The sequence below is a fragment of the Staurois parvus genome, unplaced genomic scaffold (assembly GCF_062004578.1).
Source record: "Staurois parvus isolate SC_StPar_1 unplaced genomic scaffold, SC_StPar_1.0 ptg000390l, whole genome shotgun sequence".
Taxonomy (NCBI): Eukaryota; Metazoa; Chordata; class Amphibia; order Anura; family Ranidae; genus Staurois; species Staurois parvus.
In genome coordinates, this window is record NW_028318186.1 from 1,091,546 (window position 1) to 1,110,510 (window position 18,965).

At 43.3% G+C, this 18,965-nt stretch overlaps 1 protein-coding gene across 1 annotated transcript in view; it reads left to right on the plus strand.

Moving 5' to 3' along the window:
• PKHD1 (PKHD1 ciliary IPT domain containing fibrocystin/polyductin) overlaps window positions 1-18,965 on the plus strand; it is an 808,705-nt gene that overhangs the window by 144,675 nt on the left and 645,065 nt on the right. The window lies entirely within an intron of this gene.

An 18,965-nucleotide genomic window follows, 5' to 3' on the forward strand; every position in this document is an offset into this window, starting at 1 on the left:
TCATCATGGTGGTGGTGCACCCCAATGTGTTTTGCTGCATGAGCAAAAGACCTTTGAGTTGTTGCTTCTACAGCATATTACTATCTACGGCCTAGCCATGATGTCTCTCTTTTTTATTTTTTGGTTATAGGTCATTTTTTGTGCTATCTAATATTGAGGTGATGGCTACCCTGCAGTCTTTACTCAATTGTCTCATATTGCAATTGTGTTAATAAGAGCATATTCTGATTACATTTTTTTTAGTTTCTCATTGTCCTTCATGTAACTGCTTTTCTTTTGTGAATTCTCTGTTCACATTGTTTACTTGTACCAGTATACTTGATTAAAGCGCTATGGCTAAATTTAAAAACCTTTATAAGCATTTAATAGGGTACACTATTTTGATAAGTACCTGGTTGTGTTTTGTTATTATAGGCTGAAAACTGGGCACAAAACTTTAAAAAAAATATATATATATATATATATATATAAAAATATATGGATATTTTTTATTTTATAGTTGATCATATGTTTAAGAAATGCCCTGGTTGGTTCCGGTTGATAGTAGGGAGCAAAGCTGTCAATGACAGCCAGGCTTGATAACTGGCAGCTGCACACAATGTTGATAGGTAGCTGTGAAAAGGAAGGTATTTATTAACATATGCAAAATTGTGATAAAGAGTGTTAAAATAACAATTTTGGGCAGGAAATATAATGCATGTGTGATTTCTTTGGTCATCAGATAAATTGCACAATTAACTGGCACTTTAGACAACAGGCAGATGTCTCTTGTACTGTCTAGCTATCAGTTGAGAGAATCCTGTAAACGTGATTTAGCAATATTTATATATATATATATATATATATATATATATATTTATTTATTTTTTTCTGTGGATAAAGACAGTAAAATAACGAGGCTGTTCCCAACGATGAGGAAAATAATCAGGGCTTGACCCAGGTCAGTGTAAGGGTCAAGTTTAGGGCATGCGGTATTTGGGTGACCTAACACATTTTTCCTAAATATCGCATGCAATACTGAAAATGTCAATTCACTATCCCTTTATGCGTTATTTACCTGAAAAAGTAGAAACGTGTGGCATAAAAAAGTAAATAAATAAATGCATGTATTAAATAAGTAGTGGTGCAGGCATGTAATTGTTAAAGAATGTGTTTCATTTTAGCTGGTTGCTAAGGAGCTTTAACGACCAAGAAACAGCTGGTTGCTAAGGAGCCTGCAGCCTCAGGCATCCACTGCAACCAGTGAATAACTGGTTCTTGAGGATCTGGCACCCACTGCTTCCTTGACAACCATGATTGAACTGCTGTCAGTGGGATTGCCCACTGAGAGCAGAATGTAAACAAAAGAAGAGCTGGCTTAAATAAAAAAATGAAATCATCTACCAAGAAATCTGACCAGATTCCGATAAGTCACCCCCAAAACCACTGGGCCAGGGTTGTGGGGAGGGGGCCCTTGTTCTCATCAACATGGGGACTGGGTGTTTTGGGGGGGGAGTCCCCGCAAAGCACCCCCTATTATGTTGAGGGCATGTGGCCTGGTATGGTTTAGGAGGGGGCCCTCATTCATCCCTCCTTTTTTTGGCCTGCTGGGGTGCATGCACGGATAAGGGTCTGGTATAGATTTTGGGGGGAACCCACACTGTTTTTGTAAAAGAACATTTTTAAGCTGGCTCTTCTTTTTTTTTACATTTTGGCTTGGTCCCCCTCAAAATCTATGCCACCCCAAAGACATAAGGGGGTTAATAGATAAATATATATATGTTTTTACATGCAAATTTGGTTTGGTATCAGTCCCTGTACAGCAGAGATCAGAGAGTGAGTGGGAGAAGCAGCACAAGCAGCAAGTCAGCTGTTATGTAGTTCTCATTTGCCAACAAGTGACAGGCTGATATGAGGCAGAGTGACAGAAAGATGAGCTCCTCAGTCTGCTGCTTCTCCTCTCACCGCCTAATTACAGTCTAGGGGACAGACAAGATTCATAAGTGTTAGGTTTTTTCATCAGTTCAGTCACATTTTTACCAAGAAAAAACAGATAAGTTCACATCAGTTTTTCATTAGTTCACATCCATTTTTCACCCGTTTTTTACATCCGTTTTCATCCGTTTATATCCATTTTTCATCCGTTTACATCTGTTTTCATCCGATTACAAACATTTTCATCCGTTTATATCCATTTTGTCTGTTTACAACCATTTTACATCCGTTTACATCTCTTTACATCAGTTTTTCATCCATTTACAACCATTTTTGTCCGTTTGTTCGTTTACATCCATAGTCATCTGTTTTTCCATCCGTTTATATCAGTTTTTCATCTGTTTACATCTGTTTTCATCTGTTTACAAACATTTTCATCCGATTACATCCGTTTTGTCTGTTTACATCCGTTATCATCTGTTTACATCCATTTTGTCTGTTTACATCTGTTTTTCATCCGTTTACATCTGTTTTGTCTGTTTACATTAGTTTTTCATCCATTTACAACCATTTTTGTCCATTTTTTGTTCGTTTACATCCATAGTCATCTGTTTTTTCATCTGTTTACATCCATTTTTCATCTGTTTTTTCGTCCGTTTACATCCGTTTTTTGTCTGTGTGTTTTTCTAATGGAAGAAAAATAGGGTTTTCTTCCATTTAAAAAAAATGGATGTAATGGATGGGGAGATTAACGGATGTAAACGGATGATCTGTTTACATCTGCTAGTCCACAGAAATATATGGTTGTCCGTTTTTCATCCATAAATGGACAGATGAAAAATGGACATATGGAATGCCCATGTGAAAGGGGCCTTACTTAACTGCAGCAGAAAAAAAATCAAGTCTCCTGCCCTGCCAGAAAGTGCTGCGCTGCCTGGCAGAGCTGTGACAATCTCAGGACCGAATGGATAGGAATACTTTATTTTCTATTAGCGCATACCTGTTTGCCTGGAGTTTAGATACATCTAGACAATCTTTCAGCAAGATAGCCATATGATGCATTATTGGGGTGGATACCCACTGCTAAGGCTTAGGGATTAATACCATAAATTATAAATGCAGCCCAGGTAAAAGTGACAGGAAATGGCAGTTTAAATATATAGCACATGAGCTGATTACGGGTTCTCTGTGCCATGTTTGGTCTGAAGCCAATATTCAGTTACAGTAATAATTATACAGGGCTCTGGAAACAATTAATTCAAGCCTGGAAGTGAAAAGACACAAATCCATTGCACATGCTTGGCTCCTAACAGGTCACACAGTTGTGTTCTGGTCCTGCCATCAGCCAGTATTGTGGCAGGGCCCATGGACTGGGGGTGATGGCCCTGGTATAGAAATGCGTATGTCTAGTTCCACTGATTTATTTATGTACATATTATAATTCTATAGTGTGGATCATTTTTATGCAGCACTGTCCAAGGCCTCATAGTGTGTTTATTTGTGGCTAGAGGTTTTCAGACTCCTGTAGTCCTCTTTATACCGCCTTTGTGTAGGCTGTTTATAGTGCCAACAGAATTTGCAGAACCCCCTCTAGCTTGGGAGAGTTGGGCTGTATCTTTAAAGTGGAGTTCCACTCACTCTGTCAAAAAATAAAAGTCAACAGCTACAAAAACTGTAGCTGCCAACTTTTTAAAAAAAACAGCCACTTACCTGTCCCTCAGTTTGTCCCCTGCAGCCCGTTTCCTGTATCCCTGGAGGCCGACATCTTCAGTGTGGGCACCCGGCTATGACAGCTTGCGGCTTCACAGCCGGGTACTCACTGCGCATGTTCCAGTAACACTGCGCTTCATGAATGGTCCTGTAGTCTTCTGGGACCTGTCACGTGCAGGGGCGGACTGACCATTTGGAAACTTGGGCACTGCCCGAGGGCAGTAGGGTGTAAGCCATGTACCGGGGTGGGCTCCCCAGGATACAGTGACCGAGGAAAGCAACCCCAACACCAGCTTTTGCCAGAACAGAATTTTACTTAGATGTGGCAAATAAGCACACCCACAAATGCTGGGAACAATTTTTATCTCCTGGGACCTGTCATGTGTCCCAGAAGACTACGGGGAGGGAGGACAACTTTCGCTTCTGATCACCTAAGCCAGGGGTCTCCAAACTTTCTAAACAAAGGGCCAGTTTGCTGTCCTTCAGGTTTTTGGGGGGCCGGACTGTGGTCATTGGGATCAAAAATTGGCATTAGTGGGAGTAAATAATGCATTTTTGGTAGTAGGCGGAGGAAAAGCGCCCCATCATTGGTATCAGTGGGAAGAATAGTGCCCCATCATTGGTGTCAGTGGGAAGAATAGTACCCCATCATTGGTGTCAGTGGGAGGATTAGTGCCCCATCATTGGTATCAGCGGGAAAAATAGTGCCCCATCATTGGTGTCAGTGGGAAGAATAGTGCCCCATCATTGGTGTCAGTGGGAAGAATAGTGCCCCATCATTGGTGTCAGTGGGAAGAATAGTACCCTATCATTGGTGTTAGTGGGAGGAATAGTGCCCCATCATTGGTATCATTGGAAGGAATTGAGCCCCATCATTAGTATCAGTGGGAAGAATAGTGCCCCATTATTGGTATCAGTGGGAGGCATAGTAACCCATCATTGGTGTCAGTGGGAGGATTAGTGCCCCATCATTGGTGTCAGTGTAAGGAAATTAACCCCATTTTAATGTCAGTGGAAGGAATCAAGCCCCATTTGTGGTGTCAGTGGTAGGAATTGAGCCCCATCATTGGTGTCAGTGGGGGGAAAAGTGCCTCATCATTGGTGTCAATGAGAGGAATAGTCCCCGGCTGTAGCAGGAAATATGCTTCATTGTTGGTATCCATGGGAGGAAAAGTGCCCCAGGGGCCAGATAAAAGCAAGCAAAGGGCCGCATCCAGCCCCCCAGGGCACAGTTTGGAGACCACTGGCCTAAGCAATCGCAGCAGAAGTGTGAGCGGATACCTGCCAAAATCAGGTACCCGCTCCCCCCAAGTTCCCAAAGGTGCCAATCTTTAACGGGGAGTGTGGGATGAGGCCTTAAAGTGGAACTTCCCCTTTTGGGTGGAGCACCACAATTTTGAAAAAAAATAGTTTTTGATAAGTAATGAAGGGATAAAACCCCTTTTTTGCCATCTGTGTCCATTTAAGGATATTCCCGTAACTTCCTATCCCATAGGCCCCACAGGAAGGGACAGTAAGCCTGGGTTCACGCTGATGCGGTGTGGAATTCGCATCGGTTTCTGTGCGATTTCCACACCCCATCATAATCACTGAGGGTTTGTATGTTAGGGTACCAATATCGTGAAATCGGTTCGCAAAACATAGCAAAACAAAACAACGGTGCGATGTGCAGAATCGGATCACATGGGTGTGAATACCCATCACATATAATATTAAAATAACATAATTTAATAATGAAGCTAATGAGGGGGCCATTTGGCACAAATACAGGTCCAGGATGGTTGGAAGGAGCTTCAGTAAATTTCATGAGCCATTTAAAGCCCATTGCTTCACTAAAAACCACCAAAGACCATGTTAATTTAACCTTTCCTGTTGACTCTAATGCATTTCACAAAGTCTGATGTTCACCGAAATGTTTAGAAAAGCCCCCCCCCACACACACATACACACATACACATGACTCAACACTTTTAATACTCAGCACAGGTTTTCTGTTTCATGTTTGGTCTGGAGCCAATTCTGAAAGTCAGTTACAGTAATAATTACCACAAGATACTGGAAGCAATTAATTAAAGGCTGAAAGTGAAGAAACACATTGCCAGTTTTTCCATTTTATTGTGCAGACTGTCGGGCAACGAAAGGGTTACAGCTGAGCCATTAACTGGTACAACTCTAATTAAATGCCTGCTAAGTCTAATTAGCAACTTCCGAGAGTTAATTAAAATCAATTAACCCTTTCAATTTGAGCGATGAAGAGATGAATAAAAACATATTGCAGCAGCACAAGACGTAATTAACAAGCCTGCATATCTGTTAAAAGGGCAACAAAATCCGAAAATTGAAACTTTCGAGCAAAATTAAAGCACACCTGTAATTTAGTTATAAGCGTAATGCTGGGAAAAGGGAGGGAGGGGAGGTAGTGGAAAAATTCCCATGTAGCTTAGCCTAGAGATCACACACCTTTTTTTTTTAACTGGGTTGTAACCTTTGCATTTAGAGCAGGCTTTTTCATCCAGAGTGCCTTCTGGGTTCTTCAGGGGTGCCATGGGAAAATGCTTAAGAGTTAACTCATATTGTGATAAGATAAGATAATACTTTATTTCCATTGTATACATACTGTGCAACGAAATGTATCAAGGTACCCTTTACAACAGCAATTTAAAAAACACATTTTCCAACAGAACCACACATATACTCCTAGCACATACCCACATACAGTATCTGTTCTTAAATATAACAAATTCAAAAATATTTTTTGAAACTCCAAAAGCCTATGAAAAAGGTACCAGGGGCATCTGATGGGGCCCCCTACTGACCCCGGGCCCTCGAGCAGTGCCTGAGTTTCCAAATGGTCAGTCCGCCCCTGTTTCGTTTTTATATTTTATGATGAAGTGAATTGTCAACAAGCCGGATCAATACTGCCTCCTTTTGTTACACAAAGCCATAGGTTTTTATTGTATAGCATTACAACTTGGGGAACCATGCAGGCCAGCTGCCAGCATCCTAACATCTGATGACATCATAGGATGATGTTGGGTGCCTAAGGACGTTCTTGTGATGGAGGGAGAGAAATGCTGGAATAATTGTCAGTACAAGTGTGCAAAGGTATATATGCTTTGTAAGAATAAATCACCTCTAATGTTGGGTGCCCTACATGTGTAAATGCTACTCTATTATGTAAAACTATTAGTTTAATTTCAGAGGCGGACTGACAACTCATTGGGCCCCCGTGCAATAGGGGATCATGGGGCCCCTGTGTCCTTGCCCAAACTCAAAAAAGCCTATGAAAAAGGTACCAGGGGCATCTCATGGGGCCCCCTACTGACCCCAGGCCCTCGGGCAGTGCCTGAGTTTCCAAATGGTCAGTCCGCCCCTGTTTAGTTTTTATATTTTATGATGACGTGCCTCAAGATTGTGAAGTGTTTTAAAGGGTGCCTTGACTAAAAAAGGTTGAGAAAAATTGATTAAGGCTAGGTTCACACCTATGCAGTTTGCGCTTGATGCATTTCTGCAGTGCGTTTAGCGTTTTTGCACATTCGTTTTTGCTGCGTTTTTTATGCTTTTTTTTTCTTGTTGCTATTAAAATGCAAAACGCGGTGAAAACAAATGCTTTTTTGAAGCATCTTCATTGAAGTCCATAGAACCAAAATACAACTTTTTGCATTTAAAAAAGTCCCTGACCCCCAAAAAATGCAATGGGGGGAAAAAATCAGAGATTTGAATATGTCCCACAGGAAATCATGTTGAATGGACTGTAGTGTGTTTCTGCACACACAAAATGCTGCGGAAAACTCTTAGGTGTGAACCTAGACTTGGTATATGGGTACGCCTCCAAATTCCTGAACCCAGGAGTCTTCGGTGATGGGTACTGTTCATGTTACATGGTACAAATACAATTTAGGCAATTGTGCACTTTCCAACAGCTTGGTGAAGGCCCTTTTTTGTTCCAGCATGACTGCTCACAAAGCTGTACACAATGCCAGCTCCATAAAGTAATGGTGTGATGAGTTTGTTGTGGAGGAGCTTAGGTGGTTTGCAAAGAGCCATGACCTAAACCCTACTGAATACTGTTGTTTTGAATTAGAATGCTGATTGTAAGCCAGGTCTTCTCATCCAACATCAATGTCTGACCTCACAAATGGTCTTTTGCTTAAATTGAGCACCAATTTCTGTAGACCAGCTCCAGAATCTGGGGGGAAAGATCTGCCCTATTATAGCCGTAACTGAGGCCAGCTCCTTATTTATACCTCTGGCTTTGGAAAGGGATAAATGTTTGGCCATATAGTGTATATCATAGAGATGTAACCTGCATAAATGTAGAGAGTGTATAAGTTAATCCTGGGGATTCCAAACATTGAGAAGCTTACAATGACCCCCTGAGTGATTTCATAAATGTGGGCCAGAGATACCTTTTATTATATAGCTGGCAGTGTTGGATGTGTCTTATGCAGGGGCGGACTGACAACTCATAGGACCCCCGGGTAATAGGGGATCATGGGGCCCCTGTGTCCTTGCCCAAACTCAAAAAAGCCTATGAAAAAGGTACCAGGGGCATCTCATGGGGCCCCCTACTGACCCTGGGCCCCCGGGCTGTGCCCGAGTTTCCAAATGGTCAGTCCGCCCCTGGTCTTATGTATTGTTTAGAATAGGGGATGGCAGAGAGAACATGTGTCTGTGTAATTGTCTACACATTCACCCCTAAAGGTGTAGAGACACATCAGTATCCCAGCAAAGCTTAATGGCAGCTGAAGGCCTCCACTAGATGGGTGAGCATATGCTAGCCAACAAAACAGAAATTCTACACTGTGTGTTAGAAACCAAGGAGAAACGGGCTACTGCCAGGCTCAGTTTATTCATTGCTTTATTCTGTATGCTCCAAGTTGGAAGCTTTGTTAGACTAAAGTTAGGGGCCACACTTCACTGAGGCGCCTTGGCACAACAATTTATCTTCACATAAATTTGCAAATATATTCAACAAAACCTCTGTAAAATGTTTAAACTGTTTAGACTTTGGGGTGATTTACTAAAACTGGAGAGTGCAAATCTGGTACAGCTGTGTATGGTAGCCAATCAGCTTCTAACTTCAGCTTTTTCAATTAAAGCAGAGTTCCATGATCCAGCGTTGCCCCCGCCACAGGTGCTGGCATCTTTAGTGTGGGCACCTGGCTGTGACAGCTTGCGGCTTCACAGCCGGGTGTTCACTGTGCAAGTAGCGCTGTGCTTCCTGAATGGCCCCCGTCGTCTTCTGTGACCTATCACGTGTTCCACAAGACTTAAGGGAGGGGGGGTAGGAGGACAACTTCCGTTTCCGATCGCCTAGGCAATCGTAGCAGACGTGAGAGCGGGTACCTGCAAATTTGGGAACCTGTTCCCCCCCGCTCCCCAAATGTGCCAATCCTTAATGGGGAGCAGGGGACCCATCTTTAAAGTGGAACTTCCCCTTTTGGGTGGGACTCCCCTTTAGGCTTTGACAAAAAAAAACCAAAGTGGAAGCTGATTGGTTTCTGTGCAGAGCTGATTTCCAGTTTTAGTAAATCAACCTCCTTGTGTTTCTGTTGAGTAGCTGATAAGTGTCCTGGGGAATTTTTGTTTTCTGTTTTTTGTGAAATGCCCTGTCCATGTGTATCTTACTTCAAGCAAGTAATGAACTGATTAGAGCAGGTGCCATTTTTGTTTTGCTTTCTGGATCTGTGTAAAAGCGCATGAAGATGGGAGTTGTTGCTGAACACTGCCTTTTGCATTTGAGCACAGCTTTCAAACACAAAATATAGCAAAAGCTAAATTCTACCTGGTTTGTTTGCCATGGGAATGAATCTCAGTAGGACTTGTTGCATCCAAAAAAAACACAACGTAAAGCAAGCATGCTTCAAATGCAGTAACTGCAGCACATGCACACTGGAGTTACTGTACATTATCCTTGCACCCAGGGCTGTGGATAAGGGGGTACCATCAGTCATCCTGTACGGGGCCGAAACCAGTAGGGGGCCCAGGCAGCTTTGTAAATCGGATGTGGGCAGGGAGGGTGATCGGCACTTTGAGGAGGGGGGGGACAATTACTGAAACCAATCCCCTGTATGGCTCTCTCTGCAGCAGCTGAAAGCTGGCTTCTTCTCCTCTCCCTCCTGCTGGCTTTCAGCTGCTGCAAAGAGTCATACAGGGGATCGGTTCCAGGCCCTCCACCCCGGCAGTGCTGCTCGCTTTCCTCTTTTCCTTCCTATCGGCAGCTGCAAACACACAATAGTATCCTTCAGGATGGAGAGTGTGGGAAAGGTCTGGTAAATACGTCACATTTACAAGCCCCTTTCTTTGCTGAATGAACACGATGAGTGATCAGTACTGAAGCATCGTCAACTGTGTTTTTTTTAAGGGGGGCCCTGTCAAGTTGGCTGTATGGGGCCCCATGGTTTCTAACAGCAGCCCTGCTGGCACCTAGGCTCCATTCTCAGCAACTTACAGATATTGGGAATAGTCTAGGAGTCTACATTGCACAGCACATGCACTGAAGGCAGTGTATATTAATAAAAAAAATCGACAGCAAAGGGACAAAGTTGTTTTCTGACAAAAGAAACATATAAAATGTATCATTCCGAAACACTGTACATGTTAACAATTCTTTTAATTCTGCTTTAAACTGATCCAGCTGCTAAACCTAACTCCACACTTGAACCTAACTTCCAAGCCTAACCCTTAACCTCAAATGAACCCTTAAAACTAACTCTTCATCTGAATGAACTCCTAAATCTAAACCTACAGTTGCAAGAAAAAGTATGTGAACCCTTGAGATTACGTGGAGTTTTGCATGAATTGGGCATAAAATGTGCTCTGAACGTCATCTAAGTCACAACAATAGAAGAACACAGTCTGCTGAACATAATACTACACAAACATTAGATGTTGCCATGGTTTTATTGCACATAACATGTAAACATTCACAGTGCAGGGAGGAAAAAGTATGTGAACCTTTGGACTTAATAACTGGTTGACCCTCCTTTGGCAGCAATAACCTCAACCAAACGTTTCCTGTAGTTGCAGATCAGACCTGCACAACGATCTGGAGTCATTTTGGACCACTCCTCTTCACAAAACTGTTTCAGTGTAGCAATATTCTTGGGATGTCTGGTGTGAATCGCTCCCTTTAGGTCATGCCACAGCATTTCAATCGGGTTGAGGTCAGGACTCTGACTGGGCCACTCCAGAAGGCGTATTCTGTGCTGTTGCAGCCATTGTTTTGTTGAATTACTTGTATGCTTTGGGTCATTGTCCTGTTGCATCGCCCATCCTCTGCGGAGCTTCAGTTGGCGGACAGATGGTCGTACGTTTTCCTGCAAAATGTCTTGATAAACTCTGGAGTTCATTTTCCCATCAATGACAACAATCCGTCCAGGCCCTAAGGCAGCAAAGCAGCCCCAAACCATGATGCTCCCTCCGCCATGTTTTACAGTGGGGATGAGGTTTTGATGTTGGTGTGCTGTGCCTTTTTTTCTCCACACATAGTGTTGTGTGTTCTTCCCAAACAACTCAATCTTGGTTTCATCTGTCCACAGCATAGTTTGCCAGTAGTGCTGTGGAACATCCAGGTGCTCTTTTGCAAACTTCAAACGTGCCGCAATATTCTTTTTGGACAGCAATGGCTTCCTCCGTGGTGTCCTCCCATGTACTCCATTCTTGTTTAATGTTTTCCTTATTGTAGATGTGTCAACAAAAATGTTAGCATGTGCCAGAGATTTCTGTAGGTCTTTAGCTGACACTCTGGGATTCTTCTTTACCTCATGCAGCATTCTGCGCTGTGCTCTTGCAGTCATTTTTACAGGACGACCACGCCTAGGGAGATTAGCAACAGTGCTAAACTTTCTCCATTTGTAGACAGTCTGTCTTACCGTGGACACATGAACATCAAGGCTTTTGGAGATACTTTTGTAACCCTTTCCAGCTTCATGCAAGTCAACAATTCTTGATCGTAGGTCTTCTGAGAGCTCTTTTCTGCAAGGCATGTGTCAGGGATCCAGGTGTGACCAGAGATGTGTGGACTGACACAGGGAAACAGCAGGCTTCAGAAATGATTAAATAATAATAATATTTATTATGAGCTGCACAAGATAAACAAACACAGTGCAAAACAAAACAAACCTTAAACTAATAGGTACAGGTGCAGTCAGGGCTGGAGAGGTGGAGTGGTCAGGCAGGCCGGGTCAGGAACAATCAGGCAGAAAGGTACAACGGGAGCAGGCAGAAGAATGGTCAGGAATAGCCGGGGTCAGTGCAGGCAGAGTTCTATCAGAGTCAGAGTCAAGCAGGAGAGTCGAGCAGGCAGGAGACAGGATACAGGATACAGGAAACAGGGCACATGGGAAACAAACACCAAGGCACTGACTGCAGGTCTGGCCATTCCTTAAATACACCTCCTGCAATCAGCCTCAGGTGATGGCTGACTGCAGGAGTGAGCTTCTGGTTGCTGAGAGCACCCGCTGGCCAGCCCTGGTACTGCAGCCTACAAGGCAGGTGAGTCCCACCACCATTGGTGAGTCCATTCCTGACAGCATGGTTCACATCAGACAGTGCTTCTTGAAACCAGTAAACCCAAAACAGGTGTGTGTTTTTTAAGGGCAGGAAAGCTGTCAGCAACACATCCAATATCATCACACTGATTGGAGTCAAGGTTGGCTCACTCCTGGCTCCAATTAGCTCTGGGAGAAGTCATTAAGCTAGGGCCTCACATACTTTCTCCTCCCTGCACTGTGAATGTTTACATGCTATGTGCAATTAAACCATGGCAACATCTAATGTTTGTGTAGTATTATGTTCAGCAGACTGTGTTCTTCTATTGTTGAGACTTAGATGACGTTCAGAGCACATTTTATGCCCAATTCATGCAAAACTCCACGTAATCCCAAGGGGTTCACATACTTTTTCTTGCAACTGTATGTCTGAACTAAACCCTCTAACCTCAAATGAACCCTTTTAACCAGGGATGCTCAACCTTTTGAAGAGAGAGGGCCACTTAAGTGATCTGGTAACCAGTCGTGGGCCACAATAAAATGAAATGGTTCAGAATTTACATTTTTTTTTTAATTGCATAATGAACATTTTCCTACTGCAGCTGCTGAATGCAGACAGATAGGAGGAGAAGCTGTCTTTCAGTGGTTTCAAGAAGAAAATGGAGAGGATCAGTACCTGTACTTCTGTCCCAAGTGTAAAAACAAAATGTGACAGGTAGGCGCCACATGGACCCCCGTGAGCATGGGACAGGATTACCATTGTGACCCCTAGCGCCACGCCAGTGCCTGGGGGGATGCGGTAAAAACATGTCTCAACTATGGGTTTTACTGCCCCCAAAACTGCAAATGTAAGCAATCCCTTACTGTCCTGAGCCCCCTATAAGCCTGATTTCACACTGATGCACTGCGGGTGCAGCGCAATGCACCTGCGGTTTTCCTGTGGGTTATTTCAAGGGTTCCTCTGTATTGAAAAGGTTGAGTTGCACAATCAGTGGCTGCCCAATGGACAAAAAGAGAAAATGCCAGGCCTGGAAAAAAACCAGGAGCAGATGTCAACAGCCATGGACAAAGCAACAAGTAGGAGGGCAAAGTATGCTATGCAAACTTGCACATCACGGCAAAAAGCTCCGAGAACCCTTAGCCAATTTAGTGTCGCTTTAGGAGTTAGCTGAAGTGACAGGTTAGGTTTAGGATAATGGAAGCTAAGCTGCAATGCATTTTGAGGGTGTATTTTTTTATTTTCAGCTATTTTAGCTGTTTTTTGGGCATGGATTTCCTTTAGTGCAAAGGTGTAGTACATTTGCACCCAAATATACTAAACCAAATACCATACTGCCTGTTGGGCCTTGTGTTCTGTTTCAAATGCTGCTTGTGCCTGTTGATTAATTGCCCCTTATATTTCCGCCATTCCCCAAGATTACTATGAGCTGTTGTTCCTTACATGCTTCTCTTTGCCTTCTAGAAAAAGTCCTTTCACTTATTACAAAGTGTAGAGTCAGGATGAATTTAGCAGTGGTGATTTTCAGTCGCATGGCAGTTTGATCAAGAAGAGGAAAGCCCTTAGTGGTTCAGGGAAACACTGCTAGAGAAGAGACGTAGTCTACTTGTGTCATGTAACAGCATTCTGAATTTCAGCATAACAAGCAGCTGCTCTTTTACTGTCTGCAGCACCCAGGATATTTATCTCTATGTTCAGACACAACATCTGCCAACCGCCAATGGGGAGATCTCACACTAGATGAAAAGACACAACACTCAGAGTTGACAGTTATTCACATAAAAAACCTGTTGGATATTACAGCATCATCTACATGTTCAAGATATTATAAAAAATAAATAAATGGGTGATATCACTCAAAATCCTGATTCTGAAAAAAAGGGACATATTTAAAAAGATGTTATCATCTTCCTATTTAGGGCAATGTAACATGTCTCCTGATAGTCCCTTTCAACCCTCCCCGCATGGCATGTGCATTCATCCCTGCTCCCTTGCTGCCTTTCCACTGAAGGAATCAACCCTGGATTTGGAAGGTGTTGGAGCATTCCCTAGTGGATAACATTACTACACCCTCCACTTAACAGTATTTGAACCTGGAGATTGGGTACTCTGGTCCAAGCAATGTCACATGGTGTAGTTCATAAGCTCCCACATACCTAGAAACCCCTGTTAGAGCTATCAAGCAAGGGCTAAGACCAAGTAGGGAGGTTCAAATCATAAGGAAATACCCACACTATGGATGAAATTTATGGGGCAGCATAGTCGGCTAAATGGCTAGCACTTCTGTCTAGCAGTACTAGGGTCATTGTTTCAAATGCCAACCACGGCACCACCTACCTGGAGTTTGCATGTTCTTCCTGTGCCTGCATGAGTTTCCTCCCATACTAAAAAGATATGCTGGTAGGTTAATTGGATCCTGTCTAAATTGGCCCTAGTATGTGAATGTAAGTTAAGGATCTTAGATTGTATACAATGACCCTTGAGGGTTAGGGACTGATATGAATGTACAGTATATATATATATATATATATATATATATATATCAGGGGCGGACTGACAACTCATGGGGCCCCCGGGCAATAGGGGATCATGGGGCCCCTGTGCCCTTGCCCAAACTCAAAAAAGCCTATGAAAAAGGTAGCAGGGGCATCTCATGGGGCCCCCTACTGACCCCAGGCCCTTGGGCAGTGCCCGAGTTTCCAAATGGTCAGTCCGCCCCTGATATATATATATTTATATACAGTTGTGCTCAAAAATTTGCATACCCAGGCAGAAATTGTGAAGTTTTGGCATTGATATTGAAAATATGACTGATCATGCAAAAAAATGCTCTTTTATTGAAGGATGATGATCAAATGAAGCCATTTATTATCAAATAGTTGTTATGCTTCTTTTTAAATCATGATAACAGAAATCACTCAAATGGCCATGATCAAAAGTTTACACACCCTGGAATGTTTGGCCCTGGTACAGACCTTGACAACAAAAAAGCCCAGTTACAATATGCCTGACAATATCTTGACTTGCCTAACCGGGCCTTTTTTGTGTAATTGATGCAGTAAAGCCTTCTTTCTGGCACCTCGACCATGCAGCTCATTTTTGTTCAAGTGTCATCATATTGTGCTCCTTCAAAACAACCACACCGTCTTTTTCCAGAGCAGCCTGTATATTTCTTGTAGTTACCTATGGGTTTCCCTTTGTATTGCGAACAATTCTTCTGGCAGTTGTGGTTTCAATCTTTCTTGGTCTACCTGACCTTGGCTTGGTATCAAGAGACCCCCTAACTTTCCACTTCTTAATAGGTGATTTAACAGTACTGATTGGCATATTCAAGGCTTTGGACATCTTTTTATGTCCTTTTCCATCTTTATAAAGTTCCATTACCTTGTTACGCAGGACTTTTGACAGTTCTTTTTTGATCCCCATGGCTCAGTATCTAGCCTAGTCAGTGCTTCCACATAAGAGCTAACAAACTCATTGACTATTTATACACTGACACTAATTTGAATTTAAAAAACCACAGATGTGGGACATTAAACTCTAACTGGAATTTTAACCCGTGTGTGTCACCTTGTGTGTCTGTACCAAGGCCAAACATTCCAGGGGAGGGAAACTTTTGATCGAGGTCATTTGGGTGATTTCTGTTATCATTATGATTTAAAAAGGAGCCAAACAACTATTTGATAATAAATGGCTTCATATGATCATCATCCTTCAATAAAAGAGCACCCCCCATTGACTTCTCCATCATGTCCAACAACGCCACCATCAAACCCGCCCCGCAGGCCAGAGTACTTGGTGTCATTCTGGACTTCAACCTATCCTTCCAGCCCCAAGTCCAATCTTTAACAAACTCATGCAGACTCCACCTCCGCAACATCGCCAAAATACGCGCGTTCCTAACCCCAGAAACTACTAAACAGCTCATCCACTCCCTCATCATATCACGACTCGATTACTGCAACTCCCTCCTTACTGGCCTGCCTCGCCGCTGGCTATCCCCGCTTCAGTCGATCCTGAATACGGCTGCCAGACTCATTCACCTTTCCAACCGCTCCGTTTATGCCACCCCCATCTGCCAATCCCTCCACAGGCTTCCGATTGCGCAACGGATCAAATTCAAAATCCTAACACTGACGTACAAAGCTGTCCACCATACTGCCCCGAACTACATCATCGACCTAATATCCAAGTACCACCCAACACGCACACTCCGTTCCTCACAAGACCTCCTTCTCTCTAGTTCCCTGGTCTCCTCCTCCCATGCCGCCTCCAGGACTTCTCCAGGGTGTCACCCATCCTCTGGAACTCCCTGCCCCAACCCATCAGATTATCACCTACTGTCCTCTCCTTTAGGCGCACCCTGAAAACCCACCTCTTCAGGGAAGCCTACCTCACCCCCTGCTAACTTGCCGACCTCCTCCACTCTTCCTACCACTCCATCCCCCACAGCTTTCTCCTCCTGTGCCACCATCCCCTCCCTCCTAGATTGTAAGCTCGAAAGAGCAGGGCCCTCGATCCCCTCATGTTTTGCATTGTATTGTATTGTTATTGGTTCTGTCCCCCATTGTAATGTACAGCGCTGAGCAAACTATTGGCGCTTTATAAATACTGTATAATAATAATAATTTTTTGGCATGATCAGTCATATTTTCAATATCAATGCCAAAATTCCACAATTTCTGCCAGGGTATGTAAACTTTTCAGCACAACTGTATGTAAAGCACTGCATAAATTGATGGCGCTATGTAAGTACCTGAAATAAATAAATTTGACACAAAAATAAGTGAAGAAAAAATAAAAACAATTGTGAATTGTAATAAGGTTGCTGCTGTTATACTGTGTTATAACACCTACAGTACTCCAATATACTAACCCAAATACAGGCAGGGGCAGACTGACCATTTGGAAACTCGGGCACTGCCCGAGGGCCGGGGTCAGTAGGGGGCCCCATGAGATGCCCCTGGTACCTTTTTCATAGGCTTTTTTGAGTTTGGGCAAGGACACAGGGGCCCAATGATCCCCTATTGCCCGGGGGCCCCATGAGTTGTCAGTCTGCCCCTGCCTACAGGTAACAGTGCTAACTTCCTTGATGCAAAGTGTAAAAACCACTATGATGACAAACATAAATATGAACTACAATAGCATAGTTATACAAAGAAAGTCTACAGTGTAAGTGTCCATGTTAAAGTGACATTCCCATTTATACAGTAAAGTGCTCTAAAGACAACAAATAAGTGCTTCTCCAGAAAAGACAGACCACATGGATCTCTTAGATTGTGAGCTCTAACAAGCAGGGTCCTCTTGTACCAAGTTATATTGTAACTGCAATGTCTGCCTTCATTTTGTAAAGCGCTGCACAAACTGTTGGCACTATATAAATCATGTATAATAATAATATTATAATAATAAATAATAATGCCATACCAAACTAACCAGACTGCTTTGACTCCCTGTGTTAGCAAGGAGCATGTGTACTTACTGTAGATCCAGGTATCACAGACTCCATATTGTCCACACCTCTTCCTCCAGTCCTCCAGGTTAGAGTACAATCTCAACGATACAAAAAATGGCCATGCCCCAGTCTATAACTGGCCTTCAGAGCAAGAAGCACATGGAAGAGCAACAAATGGCAAACAATAAAAGAGAAAAATTCCCAGCTCGACTTTCCAACCAGCTTGTAAACAAACCAAATTAGCCTAACAGTATGTGTTAAAAACAGGGGTTTAATTAGCACACATTTGTAAATACATGCATACGCTGCAGAGCCTCTTCATGGCACCCCGATATTCTTCAGTTCCTAACTCTGCAAATTTTGAGAGCCCCCATAGTAGAGGCACATGTGTGTAATGGATAGAACGAGGGCAGATGAACCTGAGGGAGCCCACCCCTCCTTAAAAGGTACAGGAGCACACTGGACACCCAGCAATGGCAGCCAAGGTGTCCAGTGCGCCCTCTCACCAACAAGTCAACAGTACAAAAAATGGCCACTGCCCCAGTCTATAACTGTCCTTCACAGCAAGGAGCACATGGAAGGGAGACCCATGTCAAACAACAAAAGAAAAAACAAAAAAACTCAACTTACCACACATTTGCAAATACATGCATAAGCTGCAGAAGCTCTTCATGGCACCCCAATATTCTGCAGTTCCTAACTCTACAAATTTTGAGAGCCCCCATTTGCAAGCTGGTTGGTAAGTTGAGCTGGGAATTTTTCTCTTTTATTGTAGAGTACAATCTCCTCTAGAATTAATTCAGGATATGTGTTCAATGCCCAGCCAGTAGTGATGAGCCAAACACCCTCCTGTTTGGTTTGCGGTCAAATGTTCGAACATAACGAAAGTTCGACTGCGAACTTAAAACAAAGGGGACAATTTGTGAAGTAGTATCTTACTGCATCTGAGTATGTGGTAAGATACCGCACAGCTACTAAAAACATTCTTTAATGTTTCAGCTGTCAGTGGGGTTCCCCACTGACAGTTAACTGAATTGCCAGCAATGCCCGGCAAAATACAAAATGTAAAACAAAAATGCGTGGGGTCCCCCCATCCATTCCAAGCCCTTCAGGTCTGGTATGGATTTTGAGGGGAACTCCCCACACCTAAAATATTTTTAAAATGGTATGAGAATCCCCCCAAAATCCATACCAAACCCTTATCCGGCCATGCAACCCGGCAGGTCAGGAATGGGGGGGCAAGCGAGCGCCTCCCCTTCCTGAACCATACCAGACCACATGCCCTCAACATGGGGGGGTGCAGAGTCCATCAGAGGCATTCTCCAGCAGCTGTTGTCTTTGTGGCGAACCCCAAGTTCTGACAACTTTACATCCAGGTAGTTGAGAGCAACAT